Source organism: Cyprinodon tularosa, unplaced genomic scaffold, assembly GCF_016077235.1.
Source record: "Cyprinodon tularosa strain WSP-4 unplaced genomic scaffold, ASM1607723v1 ctg1005, whole genome shotgun sequence".
Lineage (NCBI taxonomy): Eukaryota > Metazoa > Chordata > Actinopteri > Cyprinodontiformes > Cyprinodontidae > Cyprinodon > Cyprinodon tularosa.
Window position 1 is genome coordinate 32,046 of NW_024037789.1, and position 7,525 is coordinate 39,570.

General features: G+C 32.5%; 1 long non-coding RNA gene across 1 annotated transcript; it reads right to left on the minus strand.

The window, feature by feature from the left end:
- Positions 1 to 1,979: 1,979 nt before the first annotated feature.
- Positions 1,980 to 4,122, minus strand: LOC119777526. Its single transcript, XR_005279928.1, has 2 exons — positions 3,996 to 4,122; positions 1,980 to 2,082 (listed from the first exon to the last, which is right to left on the minus strand). It is a non-coding gene; the product is annotated as an uncharacterized LOC119777526 (long non-coding RNA).
- Positions 4,123 to 7,525: the final 3,403 nt, after the last annotated feature.

The window sequence follows — 7,525 nt, forward strand, 5'->3', positions numbered from 1 at the left end:
TTTCAAAATTCTAAATTGACACTTTTATTGGAAGATTCAATTCAGTTTATTTATACAGCTCCAATTAACAACACATGTCATCTCCAGGCAGTTTAGTGCTTAGAGCAGGTGGGATGGATGGTTCAACAGAGCTATGGCTCTGGGTGAGTTAAGCATCTGTATTAAAAAAGTTTTCTTATTCTCTCCTATTAATGAAAAGAAATGTTCTGCTCTTGCTTTATGAAGGGTCCTTTTATACAGCATTAAACTTTTTTTTCCAGACTAGCTGGGATTCCTGTAGGCATGTAGAGCGGCATTTTCTCTCCAATTTTCTAGCGTTTTGCTTCAAAGTGCACAGCTCTGCATTAAACCACGGAGACAGCTTTCTATTATTAAAGTTTTTCTTCACTGGATAAGTCCCTGAATATCATCTTCATCTGTATCTCTTGATTGCTTTTTTTTTCTTTCTATGGTAATAGGATGCTGTTTTTGTTTTTTTAATCACAAATCAAAAAAATGTATGAAGAAAAATACTCTTAAAACTCTCTGTTTGACACTTAAAAAAGAAGTATCTAACATAAGGCAACTTAAATAGTATAAAATTAAATAATAAGATAGTACACATTAGTATAAGCTTGATGTTTTAATCTTGCAAAGATCCCTCCTTCAGTTCTATTCTCGTTTTAAATTCTCCATCAACACCTCCTGTAGCTTTACTCTAGTTGTAATCTTTGCACATTCTCCTAATCCATACATTAGTTCCCAGAGGCTGAAGGAGTCCCATTAGACAGCTCTATGCAGGCGCTCATGAAGGGATTAAGCAAAGATTACCATTTTTTTTTTTTTTGCAAAAAGAGTAAAGACTTAAAACAGCTTTTCAAGAGGTGAAAACCCCTAACTACAGATCAGTGTGATATATAAGATTTTTTTTATTAATGAAAGTTGAAATGTCTTTATCAGATCTGTGATTAACTAAGAGAAAAACACAACGGTTTATTTGTTTATAATTTATTATCTTAATTTGAACAAGTGTAGCATTGCACATATTGGAGCTACATCATTCATCTTGAGTTTTCTGGTATCTCCATTCTGTGCTCTGTAAATCCCTAGAAAAATGAGTGATAAGTCCAGTGGATTGTTTTTTAACTTTTTTGGAAAGCCCTAGAATAGGCAAATATATTAGGTAAGGGTTTTTTTACAGAGGAAAAATATTAAATATGAAATATTATTTAAAATATCTACAGTATATTAATGGGAATAAACTGAATGTAGCTACAATCATTTTGTTCTCGGGTCACACAAACTGACACTGTGGGTGAAACAGTACGATGACATTATGATCCTTCAGAGAGTAGAGACCTACAACCTTCAGAGTCTCTTAAGCATTCAGCTAGAATCACTTCTCATGCATGTGTGCTTCTTTCTGACCGAGAAACGTAGACAATTGTGTTATTTCTATGACACTTTAACACTGTTAAAGGAGTGTACTGCTTCATGCAATGACTGGGTTTTATGCTCAGAATAATAATGTGGTTGCAATAATAGTCTTTGTTTTTAAGGTTTTGCAAAAAAATGGATTTCAGTGGTTTAGGAACTATGTAGGATCTCCTGAGGGCTGTATGGAAACGTCTCTCTTCCTTGGGTTATTTAATGGTTTTCCAAATGGTCCCGTCAGACGTCCTGCACATTTCAGAACAAGAAGTAAGAAGAATGAGAAGGAAACAAATTAGCATTTTCAACAAGCAGGTTCATTCAGTCATTTGCTTAAACATTCTGAAGAGGAGAATCAATGAAACTGTGCAGAAATCCCTGGTTTCTAAATCAATTTGACTATATGCACTGTGAAGTGAACATGGATTCTTCTTTTTTTTTTTTCCTTATATCTAACTTATAAATATTTCTAAGTTTATTTCTTTGAATAACCAAAGCTTTCCCTTCATGATATGCAAATAAGTATGGAATAATACATTATAGGGTTTTGTGTGAACTTACTTTTTTAAAAATCCATGTTTCTTCATTTACTAGGATCCCTCAGACAGCGTTTTTATGCAGGCCTGAAAGGCATCCATTAGATCCTTACAGTCGTCTTTCTTTTCTTGAAGGCTAAAACACCAGATAAGACTTTAGACTTTACACCTAAACACACAAGGCCTTTATATGACCCCTGCTAATTGGACCACATGTAATAACTGCTCTCACCTAGAAATGTAATTAAATACTTTCTAGAAGTGTTTTTTTTTTCTTTTATCACAACCTGCAATGTTTTTTGTTTTTTTTTTTTGTTTGTGTTGTTTTTTTGTTTTTTTCCAGATTAAATCAGTGCAGCTGTTTTATAAAAAAAACATTGGAGCATGAGCCATGCACCAAACATCTGCTCCTTCTTAAAGAGACGGTCAAATTAGCCAGTAGCGCTGATTAATGTGTTTTTTTTAACTCTACATTAAATTCTTGTTTTATTTTCTGCATAAAATCCTAAAGTGCATTTTAAAAAAAATCTTTCATTTGACTATATGTATTTAGAGGAAATAGGTTTTTGTTTGTTTTTTTTGTTGCTGTTTACAAAATCTGAATACTAACATCCATGCCTTCAAAGTAAATATTGAAGAAGCTGTTATTTACCTTTCTAATTCTTTTATTGTAACTTTTTATCTTCCTTAGAAATAAATGCAATAAGCAGGGGTGGATAATCCAGATCCAAAGAATAAAAACCCTGCCAAGTTTTCCCACATCCGGTTTACCTAACCAGGTGATTAGCCCCAGATCTGCCCTCTGGGGCTGGAAATGAAAATGGTTTGAACTAATATCTCTAAAGGATTTTTGCTCTCTGGATCTGGATTATCAATCTCTGATAAAAGGACATATAATTCTTTTGCTAAAAGGAAGTTAGATTATGTTTATCCTGCAGCATCAGCAGGGTGGTAAGGGGGTGAGAAGAGTCTCCAAAAATCAGTGTTACAGCAGCAACAAGTGGCACCCTAGGGTCATCAGGGTTCCCCAGCAGCTGAATGATGCTGCTCAGATACTATCCAGCTGTTTGGAAAGGATGCCAGATGTAGTTTTTTTTTCTTTTTTTTTTTTGTACAGCCAACATGGCTTTTAACGTCTAAAGTTTATAAACTTTGCAGGAACTTTTACTGGAACCATGGGCCTTGAAAAAAACAACCAATGATACTGGTTGCTTCCATATGAAAGCCAAACCCACCAATCATTGGTTCCACATAAGCATAAAAAGTAAGTGGAAAAGCATCTAATGGTAATTGGCAAGTATGGTAGAGGTTCTATGAAGTTGTGGGCCCTACTGTGGGTCGAATGCTGGAAACCTTGGTTAAGTGATCGTGTGGTATATCAGAAAATTCTGAATAACAATCTCTTGGCCTCTGCCAGTTAACTGGAAATGGAGCCAACAGAAGCTATGACAGAAAAATGAGTCACCAAACCAAAAAAAGCATCTTCCATGTTTAGCTTAGTCCCTAAACCTAAACCCTAGAGAGACCTAGTGCTGCAAGAGGAAGAGAGGAGAGCGAAGGTCAGGATCTCTGCATAACTCATGAATATAGGCAAGAAATAAGTTCCGTCCTATTGGACAAAGTTTTTACAGAAAAGGAACCACTGATTGTGGCAATTGTGCTTTTGTTATAAATATTATGTAAAGTAGCATAAACATAAACTTGGATTACTTTTATTCTTAGATTTTCCAGTATCAAGAAAAGTAAAAGACCGATCCATTTTTTTTTCTTGGTCAACATCTTTAGCAGAGGTGCCATTTAACATGACTGTAACATGAAACGACACCCTAGTATGGACCGTCCTCATGCGAGTATTTTTAAACTTCTGATCTATTTATGCATCTCAATACCTCCTTGTTCAAGGACATTAAAATGTTCCTGCCGTTTGTCAAATAATGTAAACAAATGACTGTTGCTTAATGTTGTTAATATACTTTTGGCAATGTTGTGGTGATTGATTTGATCATTTCGATCAGACGGCAGCTGTACGTCCTTCCTGTTAAAACTCACCACTTGTCAGCGTCCTCCTTGATGATCTGGCATGGTGCTGGCACTGCGTCAACAGGAACTGGCATTCGGACTGAGGGGAGCCGGAGGTGTGCTGCAGCTGCAGTCGAGAGAGAGAAGGAAATAAGAGTTGGGAGGAGGGTATGACGGTGACCACACATGACATTCTGAGGAACTGTTTATTTTGTTCTGAAATGCATATTTTATGTTCATATTGAAATGTTCCCTTTTTTTTTTTTTGCTGAAAGCAAGTATAAGTCTAAACATTAATTACTTGGGGAAAGAAATACACAAATGTCTTGTGAGAAGTATTTGTCCCTTTAAAGATATTGTTAGTTTTAGATTTTGAAACCAAAAAAAATTGAAAAAAAAAAGTTTAACAGAATGCTAGGACAGTACAGCGCATTAATAAGGAAGCATAAATTAGAAAAATGAAAAATGCAATTTCATATAACCTCCTGTCTTTTTTATTTATTTATTTGGTAACCAAACCACGTGGATTAAATGTTTCCCAGGTTTACAGATTTTAGTAAAGCTTTACTTTTAGAGTAATCTGGGCTTCAAACATATTAAATGGATTTCTTGATCACTAATTGTTTTTTCTTAAATATATCAACTATCTTATCTTAGTGAAATTCCCTATTTTATATCTTTTGTTTTGTAATTCTTCAAATGATTGTGTGCATGCATGACCTCTGGGGTTAACTGTTATGCATCACAAAGTTCTCTTAAGTGCTCTCTGCATGAGGTCAGGCAAAGAGGGCTTTTCTGGTTTTCTGGGTTTTGTTTAAACCAGTTTGTTGGCTTAAGGGGGTCATCAGTGAGAGGTGCATTTGCATTTGGATGCAAAAAAAGAAAGAAAAAAGGAAATGGATTTAATTTTAAGAAAGGATGAGGGAAGGAAACATATTTTGCACATGATACAATGTTTTTCGGTTTTTAAGCATAAAAATTAATTATCAGTTATCCAGTGATTCCCTGCAAACTCTAAATTTGCTTCAAATTTTAAATTTATCGTACTTTCTTGTCTATTAACATATCATTAACGTAAAAATGTGAGAATGTTTTGATTTTATTTCCCATTTAGCATATTTACAGGATAACGATTCATGTGAATCATAACTTTTTAAAACTAATTGAGATAATCAATTCCCTCTGTTTCTTTAAAGTTAACTTAAAAATGTATAGTAGGAACAGCTAAAACATGCTTCATTTTTTATTGCTCCTCCATATGATAAAAACTAAACAAATCTGGCTGTGTTGAGTAACTTACTCGACAAAATATGCCAAAACAATCTGAATTAAGAAAGCGACATACATAGCTTTCTATATTATTATCAGAATTATTTACCTGTCATGTAAAACTAAGTTAGCCTTGAAGTGATTTTATCTACATTAATCCAAAACATGGTTCGTATATAAGTGTGCATTTTATTTAGAGATGCTTAACCTACAGTGACTTATATACTGTTTAAATGTTTGAACATCTTGTGATCTGTTGTTAATACATTTTTTTAGAAGTAAAACAACCTAGCACAGAAAAATGAATAAAATGTCTTTTTAATTTTAGAAATAGAGTAGAAATAGTTTAATGTGTGCAATTTTCCCCACCTCACCCCTTGATGGAACTATCTTCAGAAGCCTCCAGTTCTATCAGTTGTGCAAAAATAAATCTGGGAGGTGATGAACCTTTCAGCAGGAAAATTACCCTAAACACACAAACAAACAGGGTTGCAATATGAAAGTTTAAGTGAAACTGTATGCTTGTATTAGAATGACCAAATTAAAGTCCAGCACTAAATCATATTCTGTGGAAAATGTTTCTACATGTGATAAACTGATAGACATTGATAGAAAGATGTGCAGCTGTGATTGGAGAAATTGTTTTATTTTTTATCCAAAATGTATAATCAATAAGAATTTTTACCTTGATAGTGGTGAAGCTTGCAATAATACTGTAACTCATCTCTTTAATGAATGTTTTATTGTTTTTAACCTGGAGAACCCAAATTCTCCACTAGAGGGCAGCAAACACTCACACGAAAACGAATACTCAGGCCTGCGGAATTTGTGGGAGAAAAATTGGTTCAATAATTCTATTAAATAAAATGGGAAATATATTAGAAAATGTTGTCAGATTATAGACATATTTAGTGTATATTAAACTTTAATCATGTTTTACATAAATAGTTTTACTTAAACCTGCAATTTGTTTCAATTTTATAAAAATAACTAAGGTATTTTTAGGTCTTGTTAGTTTCTTAGATGTGACCAAAAGATTTTTGTAATAAGAAAGAAAGGCTTGAAAATATCTTTCAGAACCTAAATATTATGTTTTATGTTATGTAAATCAAGATCTTAAATTAAGTTACATTTTCAGAAATGTTCCAATTTATTTTATTTATTGCTGTCAGAAAAAAAAAAAATACCTCAAGTAGGTGTGAACCAGATCTAGCTCCTGAGCCAGAGCTCAAGGATCCCTTCATCACTATAATTACTAGAAAGCTCAGTGTGCCATCTGCTGGCCTAAATAATTATGTACATATTTTCTGGTAGGCAGGTTCTCTAAATAATAAGCTTTACCAGAGGCACATGAACAACTGTTGCCATGTTAGAAGGAGAGCACCTGAATGGGATCTGAAACAAGTAGTCCCAGTGGGAGGCCAAATTGGGTCAGATACAGTCTAAGAGAAATTTAAAACATTAAATTAAAACATGTTTTAATATATTTGTTTATATATATGTATACATGTTTATATATATATATATATATATATATATATATATATATATATATATATATATATATATATATATATATATATATATATATATATATATATATATATATATATATATATATATATATATATATATATATATATATATATATATATGCAACTATTTTTTCGTTATACAGGTAGCCCATCCCATCTCAGAAAAAGAAAAAATTCACAAGGCACATCGTTATACGTAAAACTAGTAATCTTACTATAACTTAAACTGTTATATGTGTGTTATATATGTGAAAGTATTTGCATTTCCTTTGATTCTTTTTATTTCTTTATTTCGTTATTTTTTATTATTACATTTACGTTTTATTATCTACATACCTGGAGTAAAGACACCTGATTCTCATTTTTGCTGAGACTTGAAGTCATCATTCACTGATTTCAGATAGATAGATAGATAGATAGATAGATAGATAGATAGATAGATAGATAGATAGATAGATAGATAGATAGATAGATAGATAGATAGAAAATGTCTTATCCCTTGTATTTTTATGTACTATTTATTTTTATAATAAAAAAAGATTTTTCACCAATTTCAAAAAAATTTGTTCACATTTTTTTCTTAGTATCATCATCATCCTTCATTGACTTGTAGTGGCTGCACTATATAGGCATTAAAATACAAGCTAATGGCAGCATTTAGCTTGAAAATATGTGTGATGTGTGTGAAATTATGAATTTTCAACATAAATATTGCAGCTCAATAAATCTGGTTATCAGGAGGGTTTTATCTGTTTG